This window comes from Micromys minutus (assembly GCF_963924665.1).
Source record: "Micromys minutus genome assembly, chromosome: 6".
In the NCBI taxonomy this organism is placed as follows: Eukaryota; Metazoa; Chordata; class Mammalia; order Rodentia; family Muridae; genus Micromys; species Micromys minutus.
This window is the reverse complement of record NC_137975.1, coordinates 31,329,675-31,350,935: the sequence shown is the minus strand read 5'-3', so window position 1 is coordinate 31,350,935 and position 21,261 is coordinate 31,329,675. Positions and strand designations below refer to the sequence as shown.

Below are 21,261 nucleotides of genomic sequence, written 5' to 3'. Positions count from 1 at the left end.
CCTCTTAGTATTATCTATACTGTTTGCTAAATCATAGATCTATTCATTTTGTAAAAAAGCAAACTAATCACTTTCCACAATGAGCTTATAGGCTATTATACTTGACTACGGCATTTCAAAAATATGCAGAAGGAAGGGTATTGGGATTTGAAAAACAGTAATAGTAATTTTATAAAATTTTATAAAACCATTTGGAAATTTGTTCTTAATCTTCTATTTTATTCATAACATAATGTTGGTTTGCCCCCAGTGTTTCATATATAGTTTTCTTTAGTTATTTATTTTGGATATTAGTTCTTGTATTATTCTAGAGTCACCGAATTTATGAGTAGTCTCAATATAGTATGAGAATTTGTTTATGACTAACAGTCTGTAGTCCAACTCCCCTACAATGATCAGCAGAAGCTGTCAATAGAAGTCCAACTATCTAGCAGTTGCTCAGTCCCACAGGGTAAGCAGAAGAAGAGAGAGCTTCTTCCAATGTCCTTATGTAGGTCTTTGGCAGGTGTGTCACAGATTAAAGACGTGTACCACCATGTCTGGATCTGGAACTTGTTTAGTTCCAGATGACCTTCAACTCAGAGCTCTCTTTGCCTTAGTGTCCTAAGATTTGTAGCTACTATGCCTCAAGATCTCCATGCCAAGCTCCAGGTAAGAAACATGTATCTCCCAGCTTCAAGATCGGGATCACCATTGAGCCTTCCAATTCTGGATTGTGGTTAATTCCAGATATAGCCAAGTTGACAACCAGGAAGAACCACTACAATCCACCCCTTGTAAACTTGATTCAAATAATATCTCATGTTCACATGAAGCAATACTTAGGTCTTGAATACCCCTAACACCGTATAACTATTCTTCATACAATTGCAAACTTCTAATGTTTCTTTCACAGACACAAAAAATGACACTTTCTCTGATCAATTAGTTCAGTTTCATTTGGTGATTTTCCCTCATGATAACACAGTCAAATGACAATTTATTCTTGTCTACTTTGTTAACCTCCTAAACCCTCTGTATTTTTTGGCTCCATATATTCATTTGTTTTGACAAACAAAGATCAGGAAAAGCAGAACATTATGTCCAATTAGAATCCCTACACTATAGTGTATGGATATACACTTAGGTAATTTCTCCATTATGAAAATATTATAATTCACTTACGTAGTCAAAATGGTGCATATCACTCATTGAAGTTTCTTGATCAAATCAAGAGCTAAATTTCATATAAGATGCATGAGACTATGGCTGGCATAAACCATATATCATTTACAGGCTAAAAGAAAATAAATGTATTAAGTTAAAGAACCATACTTTAGTGTAATGACAAAATAGAAATGTATGAACAAATGGCAAAGTCATTTGTTCTCATGCATCATGTACTACTCCTAACTATATGTGTTGTAACTGTCTATGACAGGCCCTGCAGTAGTTCGTTTGAAATCGAATCATCATAAACACATGAATAATCCACTGTTCTGGTACTTGTAATGGCTGTCACATCTCTAGGAATGAAGAGCTTTTCAGCTTTATTAAAAACTTATGGGGACTCAAAAAATATGTTGGATCTTGCTTATTAAGCATAATTGCAGAGTGCACAAATTATGTCTTATATATTTATGAACAATAAGCATTTATATGTAGCAAAAAGATATTAGGTCCTGAATATCACTCATGAAATATAAAACATCTCAAAATATTTAATCTAAATTTTACCTATTAGCAATTCAATCTGAACTAATGTGATACCAGGAATTTTTTTTTATTTCGTTTGGCTGTATTACGAAAAAAAATTGTTTCAAAAATTTGATTTTTTGAAAAATTTTCTTAACCCTTCTATACTCTTCTTTATATTCTTTTTTTTTTCAGCTCCTTTAATTATTTTTCTATTTCTTTTTTCATTTTTTTTTTTTGTCAGTGCTTGGCTTTTTTTCCTCAAAGGTTTGATGGTGTGCATTAAGGTCTTACTAGTCACAATGAGCATAAAGTCCATATAAAACAAGATGTAACCCGGAATTAGTCAAAGTGTACTTGGTGAGTAAGGATTGAGTATAATGGTTTTTTCTTTTATTTTTTCCTTGAACTTCACACAGTTGTGTCTGGGGTGTTCAGAACTTTCTGGGGTTAGTATCCCATTATGAGTGACTGCATATTATGTCTGTTCTTTTGTGACTGGGTTATCTCACTCAGGATGATATTCTCTAGATGCAGCCATTTTCTTAAGAATTTGGTTAAGTCATTGTTTCTGATAGCTGAGTAGTACTCCACTGTGTACATATACCAGAATTTTTGTATCCTTTCATCTACTGAAGGACATCTGGGTTCTTTCCAGCTTCTGGCTATTATAAATAGAGCTACTATGACATTGTGGTGCATGGGTCTTTGTTGTATATTGGAGTGTCTCTGGGGTTTATGCCCAGAAGTGGAATAGCTGGATCTTCAGGTAGTACTATGTCCATTTTTCTGAGGAATCGCCAGACTGATTTCCAGAGTGGTTGTATCAGTTTACAACCCCACCAACAGTGGAGAAGTGTTCCTCTTTCTCCACATCCTCACCAGCATCTGCTGTCATCTGAGTTTTGGATCTTGGCCAATCTGACTGGTGTGAGGTGGAATCTCAGGGTTGTTTTGATTTGCATTTCCCTGATTTTTATCCTTGGTATTTTACATTAAGAATTTAACTCTTCTGCTGTGCTTCACCTTCGTTGAGCTTCTCTAGATCGATTCCGGACACTGTCAAAATTCTTACCATTCTTCTCTCATGGACCCTGACACCAAGCTCATAGGCAAAATGGCACTGTTGCCCATCTGCAGCCAGTTCAAAGGACCCACCCCTCGAGAGACAAAAGACATGGATATTGTGGACGAAGCAATCAATTACTTCAAGGCCAACGTCTTCTTCAAGAACTATGAGATTAAGAATGAAGCAGACAGGACCCTACATTTATGAGTGTCTAAAGAAGCTCGAAAAGTGCAATTCCAAAAGACAAGGAGAGAAGGAAATGTACAGGCTAGGAATCACCTACTTTCCCATTCCCGGTGAGCCTGGCTTTCCTCACTTCTTTTTGTTTTTTGCATTTTTTTTACAACTTTATTTGAAAAAACAAAGATAAATGTACAGATTTTATGCATTTTTTGCATAAAGTATACAATACATTTTTGTCAGTACTTGTTTTTTTTTTAAAGGTTTGATAATGTGATTAAGATCTTACTAGATACAATGAGTATAAGGTACATGTAAAACAAGATGTAACCTGGAAAGAGTCAAAGTTTCTTGGTGGGTACAGATTTTTTTTTTTTTTTTACAATGAGGAAACAGTACATGTAATACAGGGTGTAACCCGGAATTTGTCAATGTGATCTTGGTGGATAAGGATTGAGCAAAACATTTTTTGTTTTATTTTGTTTTGTTTTGTGTTTTTCTTGGATTTCACACAGTCTGTGAGTTGTTTCTGGGGCAGTGCAAGCCTCTGGGGTTAGCATCCCACTATCAGTGACTGCATATTATTTCTGTTCTTTTGTGACTGGGTTATCTCACTCAGGATGATATTCTCTAGATGCAGCCATTTTCTTAAGAATTTGGTTAAGTCATTGTTTCTGGTGGCTGAGTAGTATTTCATTGTGTAAATGTACCACAATTTTTGTATCCATTCATCTACTGAAGGACATCTGGGTTCATTCCAGCTTCTGGCTATTATGAATAGAGCTGCTATGAACATTGTGGTGCATGCATCCTTGTTGTGTATTAAAGTGTCTCTCGGGTATATGCCCAGAAGTGGAATAGCTGGGTCTTCAGGTAGTACTATGTCCATTTTTCTGAGGAATTGACAGACTGATTTCCAGAGTGGTTGTATCAGTTTACAACCCCACCAACAGTGAAGAAGTGTTCCTCTTTCTCCACAAACTCGCCAAAATCTGTTGTCATCTGTGTTTTGGATCTTGGCCAATGTGACTGGTGTGAGGTGGAATCTCAGGGTTGTTTTGATTTGCATTTCCCTGATGGCTAAGGATGTTGAGCACTTTCTCAGGTGTTTCTCAGTCATTCAATATTCCTCAATTGAGAACGTTTTGTTTAGCTCTGAACCCCATTATTTAAATAGGGTTGTTTGATTCTCTGGTGGGTAACTTCTTGAGTTCTTTGTATACCTTGGATATTAGACCTCTATCAAATGTGGGGTTGGTAAAGATCTTTGCCAATCTGTTGGCTGCCGTTTTGTTTTCTTGACAATATCCTTAGCCTTACAGAAACTTTGCAGTCTCATTAAGTCCCATTTGTGAATCTTTGACCTTAGAGCTTGAGCCATTGGTGTTTTCTTCAGAAAATTTTCTCCTGTGCTTATGTGTTTTAAGGTTTTTCCAACTTTCTCCTCTAATAGTTTCAGTGTATCTGGTTTATGTGGAGATCTTTGATCCACTTACACTTGAGCTTTGAACAGGGAGGTAAGAAAGGGTCTATTTTCATTCTTCTGCATGCTGAGTGCCAGTTGGACCAGCACCATTTGTATAGATTTTTGTAGTAGGATCTGATGATTTCTTGAATTTCCTCAGTTTCAGTTGTTATGTCTCCAGTTTCCTTTCTGATTTTGTTAATTTGTATACTCTCTCTTTGCCCTCTACTTAGTCTGGCTAGGGGTTTATCAATCTTGTTGATTTTCTCAAAGAACCAGCTCTTCGTTTTGTTGATTTTTTCAATGAATCTTTGTGTTTCTATTTGGTCTATTTCTGCCCTAATTTTGATTATTTCTTGCTGTCTACTCTTCTTGGGTGTATCTGCTTCCTTTTGTTCTAGGGCTTTTAGCTGTGCTATCAAGTTGCTGATGTATGCTCTTTCCAGTTTCTTTTTGGAAGCACTTAGGGCTATTAGTTTTCCTCTCAGTACTGCTTTCATTGTATCCCATAGGTTTGGGTATGTTGTGTTTTCATTTCCATTGAACTCTAGAAAATCCTTAATTTCTTTCTTTATTTCTTCTTTGACCCTGCTATCTTTTAACAGAGTGTTGTCTAGTTTCCATGTGCATTTGGGCTTTTTGCTGTCTTTGTTGTTGTGAAAAACCAGCCTTAGACAATGGTAATCTGAGAGGATGCATGGGAGTATTTCAATCTTCTTATATCGATTGAAGCTCTTTCTGTGTCCAATTATGTGGTCAATTTTCAAGAAGGTCTGGCTTTCCTCTCAATGCCGTTTATGCCAAACCTGCGAGCAAACAGGAGGATGAAATGAAGCGGGAATACCTACAGCAGCTGAGGCAAGAGACTGGACTGAGGCTTTGTGAGAAAATTTTTGACCCTCAGAATTATAAGCGCAGCAAGTGGTGGACTTGCTTTGTGGAGAGACAGTTCATGAACAAGAGTCTTTCGGGGCCTGGGCAGTGACTGTAGCTTGGGGAGTCACTGCCTGCACAGCCATGGGCAGCGTCACATCAATGTGTAACAGTCCTGCATGTCTGTTCATGTGTCATGAAGAGAGGACAGAGCCTGCCTCTGCCAGAAATGCTCTTGGTCAAGAATTTGGAGGGTGGATGTCGGGTGATTTGAATTTTTGGCAGTTTCAAGCTGGTATTCACTATGTAATAAATGTCACTGCTTATGTTAGACATTGAATTAAAAACAGTTTTGAGGAAAAAAAGAATTTAATGCTTTTCTGAGAATGTAAACTTTCTACTGATTTCTTTTGGAGATCAGTAAAAGGTCTTATTCTATAGTCAATACTTGTCACCAAGGTGTAAAGCACATGTGACATGCCTCCTAAGTACAGATTCTATTGACTGAGAAACAAAGGTATGTAAAAATTTCTCAGGATATGTGGGAGTCTGAGATAAACATTTTGGGGTGGTTGGCTGATGTCTGGCACTACAGATAACAAATGTAATTAACAACATCCATCCTCTACCTTCTAGGAAGAAAAGTAGTATACATTTCCTTCACTGAGGAGCCAACCCTAAGGTTTCTGGTTTCTCTGGTGTCTATCAGAGAGCACTAATGCCCTCTACATAAGGTGAATTACTGTTCTTTATCAAGAGTATTTTCTAAGTTGGGCTACCTTGTCATAGGTTCAACACACAGGAGATGACTGATCATGGACTAGAACTTCATAAACTAATTACAAAAACCAAACCTTTCTCTTTTGAAAATGAGGTGAAGGACATTTGAGTAGCACATTTCTATGCTAACCTTATCAACCCTTTTATAGAATTAATAAGGAGACAGTTCTTAGATAGTTTCATCTTACATTAGTATAAAAAGATTAAAATCAACCAAGTACCTTTAAAACCTAAGTTGCTATACCATTATTTGATGAAATACAAATAATTAGCTTGCTCAATGTAATATTTTATAGCAATTACAATATCAAATGTTGTATGCAGTGTAATGTTAAAGTTATAGAATTTTTTACATCATTGTAGGATAATACTCTGACACAATAAAATACTAATGGACCTTTGAATTGCACTCAATAGACACCATGATCAAGACACAAAATCGTGTGCTCACTATTCCTGAGGGTTGGAGTCCTCTACCATCATAGCAAAGAAGACTGTAGCAAGCAGGAAGACATGGTGTTGAAACAATTGCTAAGATCTTACCAGTGACCCCTAAGCATGATAAATAAGAGGTCCAGGTGGGAATACTGTTTGTCTTATAAGCTAATTCATTCCTAGTGGCACAGCCCTTCTAATAAGGCCACACCTTCCAATCCTTTCCAAATCCTCACCAACTAGAGACAAAGAATTTAAATACTTAAGCCTATTGGAGCCATTTTCATTAAACCATAACATTAATGTTTTTATATTCCAAACTATGAAATGAAAAAGGGAAAATCTCTTTTTTTCCTTAGCCTGTATCCATGCAATAAAAAAGGTTGTCAGGAAATAGCCCCAGAGACTTCAATTCTACAAAAAGAACTATAGAAAACTAAGAAGTACTGAAACTGGAATAAATAGACTTCCCCAGAGAAAATTACAATTTACTGTAAAATACCAAATGATTAGCCTAAAATGAGTATGTAATATGGATAGATAGATAGATAGATAGATATAGATAATAATAATTAATGAAAAAGAAAAAATGGTTTAGAAAGAGAGGAGCTAGGAGCAACATATAGCAGAGCTTGTAGAAAAGAAATGGGAAAGGGTAAGTAATATAATTATACTACAATCTTAAAAATAAACAAAATATTAAAAGTAAAGAACAGTTTAATGATTTAGGGATCTGTTGTACTTCATCGGGGAGTGCCGCTCCTCCAGGGGAAGGTAGCTCCTCACACTGCAGGTCCCTGGGAAGGCTGGTTCTTCCTGGCCCACAGGAGTTCAGGCTGGGAGGCTTTAGAACGAATTCCAGCAGGGTGCCTCCAGGCCTGTGAACTCTGTTGGGCCAACACTGGTCCGGTACTCAGATTATAGCCCTGCTGATAAGGGCCATAAACCCCTGCCTGCCTGTTAGAAAGGTCCAGAGCCTGCGATAAGACTCTGGGATAAAGCACTCATGGAGGACGAAGGAGTCAGGACCACAAAGGAGCCAGGACTGAGAAGAAGGTGTCAACGTGTGTCTTTATTTTTGAGTGCCACCTCCTTTGTTCTGTTCTTTATAAACAGTCCGGGATTCAACTGCCCGGATTCCCATACATTTGCCTCTAAGATTGGACATAATTGTTTTTCTGATGCTGTGTGTGTGTGTGTGTGCAGGGGAGGGACTTAGGGAGTGGCCGATTTGGCTAGAGTCTATATCACTCTCTCCTGTGGAGGTGGTGTTTGGGGCTTGCCTTGTATATCTGCCCCATTGTGGTGTATCCAGGCAAAGTGGATTTGCAATCCGGACTTCAGAAAGCACCTGCCAGTTGACAGTCACCCGTCCTCGTCCTCGGGCTTCGATTGAACTGGACCTGTCACATTTCCAACATTAACCTTTCAGTCCACAGTGATCCAAAGAAGTTTGAAGAGTGATTTGGCTTGCTGAATCCTACTCATACCCATAATGCAATGTGTTGCTTTTCTATAATTTAATATTTAGAACCATTTAAAAGATCACTCATACGAAGAACAACAATATCAACCAACCAGACCCCACAGCGCTCCCTGGGACTAAACTACCATCCAAAGAGCACACATGGGAGGATCCACGACTCGAGCGCATATGTAGCAGAGAGAGGCCCTTGGTCCTGTGAAGGCTCATTTTTCCAGTGTAGGGGAATGGCAGGCTGTTGAGTGGGAAGGTGGGTGGGAGTAGGAGCATCCTAATAGTAGCAGGAAGATGGGGAAGAAGAGAAGAGGGAACCGGAAAAAGAAGTAAAATTTGAAATATAAATACATATACTATCCTATAGAAATAAATAAATAAATAATAAGCCTGTAAAAAAAGAAGAAAAGAAAGAAAAGCTCACTGAGCAAAACACAATGTGAGTTTCAGTGCTCTGGAGTAAGCACAGCGTATTTGCTGACTCATACTCTCTTAAGGAACAAAACACTTGACCAGTAGTTCTTATGGGTCAAGTGAAAAATAAGGTATGAGTTGACAGTAACTATCAGTTGTTCATAATTGGCAGCTGCCAATCTCATTACCATGCTCTTTGTAAGGCTAAACTCGTGCAGAGGCATGATATAATTGCTTTGGCTATTCTTTCTTATAGTCCTATACAAAAATAATATGCTATAGTGAAACAAATCATGGGATAATTTCTACTTGAAATGAAGTAGGAGCCAGAAATAAGATAACAACAAACCCTTTCATTAAGCCCCCTTCTTGTTTTAGACGTATGTAGGACTAACCACTAATTTTGCCTCTCCAATCAGAAATGGAAGCACCACTGTCATCCTGCAGGCTTTCAACTAGCTTCAAAATCACAACTAGCACAAGAATCACCATGTAATGTACAAGTTCCATACAGCCTGCACGTATGACTGATGCTATAAAATATTACCTGGTAATGTTCCATCAATACAGCAAATTTGAAAAACACTGTGTATTCATCTAGCATAACTTCTGACTTCAGCCATATTTGGGCCAAGGTTTTGTCTTGATTCAACTTCAAAAACTAATTTGTTTCCTCCACCAAAGGAGATCACAATAAAGTTGACTCACCTAGTATGACAAGTGAATTAACATCTTGTTAAGTAATGAAAATTGCCCGGGGCTTATCACCAGCTCTTCACTTGGGAGGCGAGTACTGTTACTCAGCTCATATTTTACTTTGCTACTAAAAAGTAATTATGTTAGTCTCCTTTTTCCTTCAAGATATTTTCACCAGTGAGATGAAGAATGTAAACAGAAAAGGATCTCACATTCTTTGTCACCATTTACATCAGTATTATCTATTGAAATATTTATTTATGACCTTATCTTAAGTCATAAACTTTTTTTAATAGTCTATGAGTATATGAATCTTCCCACTTATTAATATGGTAGAAAGAGTCTTCCATAAACCTGAGTGGCTCACTAGAATAAATGAAGGCCTGAATTAAGATTCCCATAAATGAAGTTAGCCTGTGATTTTCCTACACTTTGTGTGTAAAACATGAAGCTGAAAAAAAGTATTTCAGTGAGCAAGTCAGAGAGACAGAGAGAGACAGAGACAGGGAGAGGAAGATTATCTATTTTAATACCTACACACTTGCATATTATACTTTATATACATATTATATTTTAGAATACTTTATTTGACTTGTTCAAAATTTCAGATATTAAAACTTGTGTCAAGTGATTAGCTAAATCAAGTCACACATCAATATACCTACTACCATTTATCTACTTCATATATTTTTCTTGTCTATAATTCTTCTCTAATGAACTTTAAAATTATCACTCTCAGGGATTTGGAGTGAGAAGAGTATATTTCCAAACAGTCTAGCTGAAGGAATATTTAAATTCTAGATAGGAATGTTAATAGTATTATAATTTCTATGTATTTTTGGTTTTATTTTCTGCTGGCAGTGGTTCTAGCTTTCCATATTAGGCATCATTACATTATTACCTACTTGTTTATAACTCCAGGAAGTATTCGAAAATGTCAGCAGATTTGTAGGGAACAGAAAGTGATTTTAGAAATAAAATAAAATGTTTGTGAAATATCACACATTGCACAGCCTTGATAAATTAACATTAATTTTCTCTGTTCTCAGCACTGCTTTTGTTTGTATAGAGCTGCCTACAGCAAACTGATACTACCATGACCAACAGTTATAAGCATTTGATTGTAGATGACAATGAATAGCTATAAGTTGGGACAACTGACTGACTTTGCAAACACAAATCCAAAGAATTATAGCTGATAAGATATTTCAGATGGTAGAGAATTTTTTTGCCAAAACCTTTGATAAGGTTAGTCCCTTCCTCACCTCCACAACACACATACACACACACACACACACACACACACACAGAGAGAGGGGGGGATTGTATGTTTTTAAAGCAAGGAATTACATTACAGGTCAATGCCATCACTGCCCAAGATCTTCTCCTAGAATCTTATAAGCTAACCAATGCTGTATTCCCTAACTTTGATATTTGCGATAATATCTATGATGAATTCACATCTTTATAATCAAGAGAGTTAAGTACCTTTCTGCCTAGGTAAAGAAACCTATAATTAGAGCTAGATATATTTCATGCTGTTACATTTAAAATAAACACCACTGAACTATAAAAGCAATGCATTTCTTGTTGATCAATTGAAGAGAGAAATGATCACATAAATAATTATGTAAACTGTCAACACTGTTTTTAAAGAGTATATGTTGCAATGAAAATTGGAATGAGCACAGCTTTGAATAAAAATGAAGCTTTCATAAGCTTAAAGCAACTATCAACCAAAGCCAAAGTAAAAATTGAAAAGCAGAAAAGGATGAGCCATTCCACAACTTCATAGTGCAGACATGTATTTGTGAATATATGTAGTAAAGAGTTATTTAGAGGAGTGATTTGTAAAGTCCTTATTTTTCTTTTTAAAATAAACAAGTCTTCTCAAGTTCCAAGGACTCTACCTTTAAGAAATGTATTGATAAAATGTACCAATAAAGCACCCTGTTATAGGAAATGCTGTTCAGGTGGAAATTGCTGAACAGGAAATAATAGGCAGACAAACTCAAGAATGCACAGGGGCTCTCTTAAGAATGTGTAATCATGTGATTTTTTTTTATACACAGACTTTAAGTTGCTGATTGAAATGGTCTGTGCTTATCATAAAATCAAACAAGTAAGTACTTTTATTAAAACGAGTGAAAAATCACTTTTTCTTATAGCCTAGAAAATCGTAATCAATACCCTGCTTGCCTAGTAGTTGAGATATTTTTATCAATTTATCTACAATTACCAAAGAAATATCATGCTGAGGTAATTACATGCTGTTCCCACTTTCTGAAAAGTAGCATTTTATAAAAGCATACTTGGATATATCTATTGGCCCTGCAGAAATTCAAAGGGAAGCTGTAGAAACTGCTGATTAAAATGCATTAAACTTTACTATTTCATTTCAAAGTATTATAAAGTTTAAGATTGGTTGCAAGTTACTAAACAGGCTTATTGATGAATCTGATGGTAACAATTTCTCTATAAAGACCTGTAGTTAAAGGAAACATCATGTTGCTTATGTTGCCTAAGATATCTGCTGCTTGATTTTGTTAATTATATTCTGTTCCAAATTTTTTTTGCAATATGCTAGTAGTATAAAAGAATAAATTATCATAGATGCCTTTGTATTCACTTTTATGAAATTCCAGGTACAGTGTGAATCATTTTATTTACTTAGTGCATTTGTTTTACAACTCTGCTCTCAATGGTAGATACTTTGCTATCATCTCAATGGTGCAAAGGAGATATAACATAGACATTTTCATCTCTTGCTTGTAGAGCTCTTGAAAACCATATTCAATCTATGAAGCCAATAGTTGGACCTAGAGTCACAGTGCTTGACTGCAAAGAAGTATTTCTTTTGAAGAAAATGCTCAACCAATAGTCACCCAAAGGTGAGTAGCTTTTAGGGAAATCCAGCAAAATATTCAAAAGCATCATATTTATTTTTACATATATATAGATAATATATAAATAAGGTATTTTATTCAGCTTGAGAATAAATAGAGCAAATATTATAAATGCATAGCTTCAACACAGTAAACTAATAACATGCCAAAATCTCACTAATGTTTTTGTAGAAACTGTAGCTCAATGCAGCATTGGAAGTAGCCTGTTAGAGATTACCATTTCTTAAACAAATTGATATAGTGTGAGATAATGACTTTATCTGAAGGAAACTGATGCTTTCTGTCTAGTAAGTTAATGGTTTCCATGTTGTGGCATATGGTCATTTTAAGCAAAGGTAGTTTACATTTAATACTTCTGAGAAAACCATCACAGCTGCATTTAGAGTATAGTGGTTTGTTTTTATTGTAGCTCCAACTTAAAGAATGTCTCTCATAGGTAGGAAAACATTATTATGGTAAATAGAGAAAAACTGCTATGTCTGACTATTGCTACATTTTTCAGACTCTAAATTCCTTATTATACATTTTCTCAGTCTTTTCTTCTTACTGCTTTTCTATTTATTAGCATATAGTTATATACAATTCAATATATATTTATTTATTTATTATAGTTTTACTAGTTTTTACTATGTCTTATAGGGTACTTTGATCACATTTAACTCCAATTCTTCTCATAACTTCTCCAAGAATTTATTCTTCTCTAATTCCTCCAACATCATGTGCTTTTAAAAAATGAACTATTGACTTAAATTTGTGCTGCCAACATATCCCTGTGTGTGAGGTACTATGCTCAGAAATATCTTCTTAGAGAGATCTATTTTCTCAATCTAATTAAATGTATGTTCCCTATCTGCTCTCCATAGCTCCTTTAGTTAGCAGTGAGAGGTCATAAAGCTCTTCCCACTTAGTGCTAGCATAGTAATTAGCTATGTCCAAGCAGTCATAGCTACTGTATGTTTATGAGTCTAGCAGATGGGACATATCCAGTAGACAATGTTTGGCTCTGGTCTTCCTCAGCATTAGGCTCTTAAGATCTTTAGCACCCTCATAACAGGATTGTCCCAGGCATTGAGTGGAGGGCCTGGTATATACGTCTCATTATCTCTAAGCATTATACTTATAAAGGTTCTCTGCACTTTGACCAGAGACGTTGTGAATTTGTGCATTAAACACCACCTGCAATATTCTGAAATTTCTACGAGATTTGCAGAAGTCGAAAAGTGGAGAAATATACAATTTAAAGGCAATTTGCTAATACATCCTTCAAGCAGAATAATGTCAGTAGGTCAACTTTCAAGACCTGTCGTCTTCTCAACAACAGAGACATAACAGCTGTATAGCCTCTCACTTTGCAGGATATATTTATCGGGTATAGTAATTTCTTGGTGGGACATTTAATATGTCCCATATAAAGAATCACATAATCTTCAAATATGGGTATTTCAACTTCTTCCACTCTTATTTTTAGTGTGTATTCTTTTTGTTTTACTCTAGGTAAGATTAAATCATATTAAATTCAAGTGGGTGAAAAAAATAACTTGTATCATTAACTGATCTTAATGAGAATGCTTTTAGTTTTATCTTTAACATAATGGTGAGGATTTTATAAAAGTCCTAATGCACTGAAAAAAATATGCATTGTTGGGTATTGGGGAGAAATGGTCTTTAGATATCAATCATGTCTTTTGATCAAAAATCATATTTAATCACAATGTGTATTTATTTTTTAAAAGTTATTTGTCTAAATTTTCAAGTAAGGTATTGATATCTTCCACCTCTACTATAACGTTATGATTGACAGTACTCTATGAAGTTGAATGTATTTTTCTATATGTATAGATGCATAATTGTAATTTCAGAATGATAGATTGGTCTCTCATCAAAATTATATAACCCTCTTCATCTATATTGACAACATTTGATTTGAACCCTATTTTATTGGATAATAGAACGGCCTTGCCTGCTTGTCTTCTGATTTCATTTGTTTAGACAAATTTCTATCTTTTAAGTTTAAGCCAATATCATCTTTGCCAGTAAGTTGTGTGTTTGGAAGTTATTAAATGAAGGGTTCTGTTTTTTAATTTCACCTGCTAGTCTGTGCACTTTGCCACATAATTGAGATACCACTGATGTGCAGGTATAAATGAAAGCAACTATTTGTTCCTTTCATCTTGCTGATTTTACAATGTTTCCGACTGTCTTTGTTTTCTTTTGTTTAATAACTGCCCTGGAAACATTTACTTTTTCTTCCTGTAGCTTCTGGAACATGTTTACATTTCTCTTTAATTTCTTTACCCCGCTTTTATGATAGAGAGATTTTCATTCATCATCAATAACTAGGTTGTGCTGGTAGTTTTGGTCTTTCTGAGCTTAAAAAGCACCAGCTCAAGCTGCTCTTGATGTACAGTCAGGCACTGAAACCCCACCAGTTGTTCTAATAAATGTGACTTTGTATGTGACTCATTTGATCTTTTATAGTTTTAAATATAATGTCCTTGTTCTGCACATGTGCCGGTTTCTCTACAATGTGATTAGAAGAGTTTCTATTCAGACCTTGTCTATTTGGTGTTCTATATACCTCTTTTTATCTAGAAGGGCATCAAACTCTTGTCAGCATGCACTTCTTGGCATCTGCAATATGGTCTGGTTTTGGTTACAATATATAAGCTAGATCCCCATGTGGGGCAATCTCTGGATAGCCTTTCCTTCAATCTCTGCTCCACACTTTGCCTCCACATTTCCTTCTGTGAGTATATGGTTCGCCCTTCCAAGTAGGACTGAAGCACCCACACTTTGGTCTGCCTCCTTCTTGAGCTACATGTGATCTGTGAATTGTATCTTGGGTATTCTGAGCATTGGGACTAATATCCACATATCCTTGAGTTCATACCTTGTGTCTTTTTTTGGGATTGGATTACCTGACTCAGTATAATTTCTAGTTCTATCCATTTGCCCAAGAATGTATAAGTCATAGTTTTTAATAGGTGAGTAGTACTCCATTGTGAAAATGTATCACATTGTCTGTATCCATTCCTCTGTTAAATGACATCTGGGTTCTTTCCAGCTTCTGACTTTTATAAATAAGGATGCTCTGATAATAGTGGAGCATGTGTCCTTGTTATATGTTGGAGCATCCTTTGTGTATATACTCAGGTATAGCTAGGTCGTCAGATATCAGATTTGTTAACATGTTATGCACCTTTTAAAAAAAATTATCATTGAAAATAATTAGGCTATTAATCTTTTTAATTCTTTAATATTTTTAAATCCCAGTCTTTTCTTCCTTCTGGATTGCCCTCTGACTATTCCATATGACATTCCTCCCCACTCACCTATCTCCAAAAGGATGTATTCACAACCCAACACCTCAACCTCACCCCACAAGACATCCCCACTCCCTGGGGCCTCAAGTTCTTGATGGTTAGGTGCATCTTCTCTCACTGAACCAAGGCTTGGCAGTCCTCTATTGTATGTATGTTGGGGGGTCTCACATCAACTGGTGTATGCTTCCTGGTTGCTGTTTGGTGTCTGAGCAATCTCTGTGTGGTGATCCAGTTTAGTTGAGCCTGCTGTTCTTCCTATAGAATTGCTCTCCTCTTCAGCTTCTTCCAGCCCTTCCCTAATTCAACCACAGTGATCCTTACCCTCTGTACATTGGGTGGGTGAAATTATCTGCATCTGGCTCATTCAGCTGCTTCTAGGCTTTTGGAGGGCAGTTATGCTAGATAATATCAGTAATAGTGTCAACCTGTGGGCCTTCCTCTTGTTCTGGATTTCAATTTGAGAATGTCACTGTACCTCTTTTTCCCCCAGCTCTTCTCCATTTCTGACTCTGCAGTTCCCTGAGAAAAGAATAATTCTGAGTCCGTTTTTGACTGGGATGACAATGCTATCCCTCCATTTGATGTCATGTCTTTCTACAGGAGGCACACTCTACAGGTTCCCCCTCCCTACTCTAGGATATTTTATCTAAGTATCATTCCTTTGAGTCCTAAGAGTCTCTCACTTCCCAGGTCTCTGATATATTCTATACGGTCCCCCACCTCCTACCTTCCAAGGTTGCCTGTTTCTAGTCTTTCTGCTGGCCTCATGGCCTCAGTCCTGCTTCCTTGTTTAATAATTGGTCATGTTCCCTTTTTGTCTTTCCTGCCCTCTTTCCCACTCAGGTCCCTCACTCTCTCCCCAACCTCCTGTGATTACTTTCCTTCCTTCCAAGTGGGATTGGGGCACCTTCACTTGCCCCTATGGCTTGTTAACCTTCTTGAGTTCTATGGTATTCTGTACTGTTTTTTGGCTAATATCCACCTATTAATGATTCTGTACTATGCATATCCTTTTTGAGGGTCTGAGTTACCTCACTCAGGATGATATTATCTAGTTGCATCCATTTGCCTCCAAAACTCATTATGTCCTTGTTCTTCATAGCTGAGTGATATTCCATTGTGTAAATGAACCACATTTTCAGTATCCATTATTTTGTTATGGGATGTCTGGGTTGTGTCCAGCTTCTGGCTATCACAAATAACGCAGCTATGAACACAGTGGAACATGTGCCCCTCTGGCATGGTAGGGAATATGCCAAAGAGTGGTATGGCTGAGTGTTCAGGTAGATCTATTTCCAATTGTCTGAGAAAACTCCAGATTGATTTCCAGAGTGGTTTTACCAGCTTGCAATCCCACCAGCAATGGAGGAGTGTTCCTTTCTCTCCAACTCCTTGCCAGCATCTGCTGTCACCTAAGTTTTTGATCTAAGCATTTTTGATTAGTATGAGGTAAAATTTCAGGTAACTTTTGATTTTCATTTTCCTGATCACTAAAAACTTTTGTAAATTTTATAGAGACAGATTTAGAAAAACCTTAAATGTTGATCTTCCACTCATTTATCAATTAATTTTAAAGTAATATAATGCATATTTCAAGCAATGTTCTCATTAGTAGTCTGTGCCTTAATGAATGACGTTGATAATTTCTTGAAAAAAATGAAAATAACGATATACAAACTAAACTGTTTTTTAAGAACATAAGAGAAATTTTACCTGAATTTTTCAAAAATGAATACAAATGGGGAATGGAAAGAAAGAAACCCTGAAAATATAGCATGTAGAGTCCACAAAGACAAAAATGACAGATGTGTGTGATTTCTTTAAATGAGTGTTGTTTTAATATGTAATGTTCAAAATTCATAAATAACAATTGTATATATTTATTATTAATATTTAATGGTAAGATTAAGATCTGGTTTTTAAAACAGAAATTTTATTTAGTATGGAAATAGAGAAATGACATTAATTTCTTGGTCCTCTTCTGCTTGTAGCTTGAGTCAGTCATGTGGCTTCCCTCTTTGTAATATGTATACACATTAAACACAAGATTTATTCAAATATGTGTTTATGTACTTTACCACCTTGTTAGACCACAGTAAACTCAGTAAGCATTTTTTATAATGTATAAAGCTATTGTTCTTCCTACTACAGCAGACTTTATTTTGTGTTTCTTAACATGGCACTGATATAAATTTCTGAGATACCAAATCAATTCTTACCGAAGTATCCTCTTTTTGTTAAAGTATCAGTTTCCATTTTCCCCTGAAGTGCTTTCACTGCTTTCTACATGGAGGCAGCATGGAGTCTTCCCTTTCAGACAGCACTGCTAGTTTCACACTGGTGAGCAGGGCTTTGCAGGATGATTAGCTGGAGGTCTCCTGCTGAGCACAGTTAACAGAAGCTGGTACAACAGATGTTTCTCCTTCAGATCTCTAAGGACTATAATTGGGTGGAAAAAACATTCTTTCACTTAATTCAATTTGCTACTTACTTTCAGTTGCTAGAAAAAAATCTTACTTTAACTCCACAAGAATATATTGTTTTGAACAAGTAGACTTATCCAATATATGATTCAGTGATGTACTGATAAAATATTATAAAGGACTGACATCAGTAAAGGATAAATTTTCAGAAATTCAGAGAATTCCATTTGAACTTGGATTAAGTCTTTTTATCAGAACATCTTAATTGGTTCTAGAATTCTTGAGATCTCAAAGTTTCTTTCCAGATTACTGCTATGTCTTTTAGCTCCGAACACTGAACATTGAGTATGTTTTCCTTTTACTTATGTTGTTATTAGTTATTTATTTTTGAGCTAATAAAAGTTGAGCACAGACCACCAAAATGCTACAAAAGCACTTAACAATTGAGTTATGGCTTCACCTTTTTATGTATTTTAGTGAGGATTTTAGTTTCTTTTGAAAGTTTACATTATGTGAATATTTGTTTTAATCTCAGGGGTGGGATATGAGGCTGCTTCAGATTATTCACTGCCACTAACTCTGAATGTCTCATGCTCTTGTAGGAGCAAGTTTTGCCAGCTGCATATAGTTTGTTTCAGATTTTGGCCACCCTTGAGAGGCTATAAATGCAAGAGGCTTGAGAAAGCCTAGGGGTGCTGCTCACCCTGACCCCTATTGCTGTAGGTATCTACTATTTCTGGTTCCTGATGTTGCTTTTATTATTGCTGGGTTGCTGGGTTTCAGGGTTGCTGGTGTTGCTGGGTTGCTGGGGTTGCTGGGTTGCCGGGTTGCTGAGGTTGCTGGGGTTTCTGAGGTTGCTGGGGTTTTTAGGGTTTTGGGGTTGCTGGGGTTGCTGGGTTGCTTATTTGAAGATATTTTAAAAACAAAGATTGCACTTGGACCAAAGAACCTGATGCCCCTAATAAGCAGGAAACAGTCTAATGTTTTCTAAGCCTCCTTTCCCCTCTAACCCTCTTTCTATTCTGAGTGTTGGAAGTGGGGTGTGAAATGAATTTCAGTGGAATAATGGTTGAAACGGTGGTATATAATAAAACCCAATAAAGTAGCGCCAAAAGTATGCAAACAATATGATTTATACTTATATTTACATTATTTATATTCATATTGAGGCAATATCTCAACAAAACCCCCAGGCTGTCTTTGAACATACTCTGTAACCTAGGCCTACTATGAACTCTTGGTCTTTTCCCCTCAGTCACCACTGTAACTGGAATAATAAGCTGGAGTCATCAAGCCCTGTTGAAATTTTGATGATTTTATTCCCCCTTCTAAGTGGGATTAAAGCATCCTCACTTGGACATTCCTTTTGGTAGAACTTCTCATGGTCTATAGATTGTGTCATGAGTATTCTATACTTTTTAACTAATATTCACTTATCAGTGAGTACATTGCATGCATGTCAGATCTGGGTTAACTCACTCAGGATATTTTCTGTTTTTAGCCATTTGCCTAAAAATTCATGTTGTCTTTATTTTTAATAGCTGGATAATATTTCATTGTAATGAACAATTGAATCTACAGTAAGTGATTTTCCATATCCATTTTTTGGTTGGGGACATCTGGGTTACTTCCTGTTTTAAGCTATTGTGAATAAGGCTACGATGAACATAGTGGAGCACATGTCCTTGTGGCATAGTACAGTATCTTTGGGGTGTATGACCAGGAGCAGTATAACTGGGTTTTCAGGTAGAACTATTTCTATTTTTTGAGGAACCATCAAACTGATTTCCAGAGTGGTTGTACCAGTTTGTTATCCTCCCAGCAATATAGGAATGTTCTTTTTTTTTACTGCCTCCCCAACAATGAGGATCTCTCTTGTACATTAAGGGATAAATTTATTAATGTATAGCTTCAAATTAGAAAATTCTATTAACGTGAATTCATGGTCTTTATAAAATATGAGAAGGTAAAGAGCTTTGAAAATAAAAAATAAAGCAAAAAAATTAATAACATAACATGTCTAGTTACAGGAACTCATCGCCAAATTTGGCTTCTTATATGGATATTGGGATATTTTATCTGGAATATAATGGTGTTTTCAATGACACTTGTTCACTTGTATGTTATCTAAGGTCATTTAACTACATGAATGATAAATACTTTACCTATAGTCTTTCATATTGTCTATCGAATATAAAAACACCAAACATCATTCTCTAACTTCTGAGTGAAACCATGAGAGAAAATGGATTGTGACTCACATTTTATAGATAGAGAAGCACATATAGAATTCCTAGCATTAGCAAAGCCATTTTCTGCTGGAGAAAGAAGCAGTGTTTGTAGAAATAGGCAAGTGTATGGGACATCTTTTCTCTGCTACTTGCTGTTATGATAGTGAAGAGACAGAAACATCCTGAGAGATGTTTTTTTTAACTCCAGTATTCCTTTGTGACCTAAGGATTCTCCAGTAGGCACAAAGACCAGACCGTCTCTGGAACATAGCGACTGAGCTTCCAGCAGATAATTTTTTGAGGAATGAATATCTCTAAACCTTGAGTTGTTAAATTATGAATGTTATAAATTTAATAAAGATTTGGAACTCCTATATATGAAAAAAGTGTATCTATAGTGTTTCAGTTCTCATTTATCACATGTAGAAAAATAAGTTGCAAACCTATCAGATTATAGATTAAACAATTTAGTATCTAGTTCTTCAAAGAGATATGAATGGCTCATTGAAATATGTTTTCAGCCATCACTTAGTCTGTGATATAATTTTAGTAGTTGGTGAAATCTTACTTTTTATGCAATCATTATATAACTCACTTAGTTTTCTATTTAATGATACACAAAATTGAAGCTTTAATATCATTTGAATATTATTTTCAAAACATGTAATAAATTACAACATAAACAATCATATGCAGTTTTCATGGCAATGCAATTAAACCATATTATGAACATCTAAGCAAAATATTACCAGTTTGCTAAATATGTAGTATAAACCTCTCCTTAAAATAGTTTTAAGTGATTAAGTTTATGTTTAAATAGATGAACTGAAGACTTAATCGACTCCAGAGTAGTTTTGAAAACTGCACTGTGTTAATTCTGTTAAGCAAATCTGTAAAGAAATATTAAAGCATAAGAAAAGAAGCAGAAAAGATGGAGGAAAAGGAGATAAAACGATTGAGAAACACATCAAATTAGGCAAGTAGAGAAAAATATTAGGAGAAAGAAGCATGTTAATTATATTTCAGCCAGGGGTATTCCCTAATCCTCTAAGTGGCTGCTGCCTTTCATTGTTATCATTAATGCTACTAAAAAATCAAATATTCTACATCTCAAGAATATTGTTGAACCTTCAGAAACCCAGTTGGTGTCTAATCCTGGTAACCATTACTGATATATTTAGAATATAACACCAAGCATCTCAATTACTTGCAAACAACCTGCTGATCTATATGCTGTGTAATCTCTTGATTATATCTTGGGCAATTTTCAAGTGATAAAACATGCTCACTTTGCATCATCATTTATAATCACTAA

At 35.8% G+C, this 21,261-nt stretch overlaps 1 pseudogene across 1 annotated transcript; it reads left to right on the top strand.

Moving 5' to 3' along the window:
* Window positions 1-621: 621 nt before the first annotated feature.
* On the top strand, window positions 622-5,373 carry LOC308421748 (actin-related protein 2/3 complex subunit 3-like; annotated as a pseudogene). The gene is made up of 3 exons: window positions 622-651; window positions 2,720-3,067; window positions 5,160-5,373. The product of its transcript is annotated as an actin-related protein 2/3 complex subunit 3-like (transcript).
* The last annotated feature ends 15,888 nt before the right edge of the window (window positions 5,374-21,261 follow it).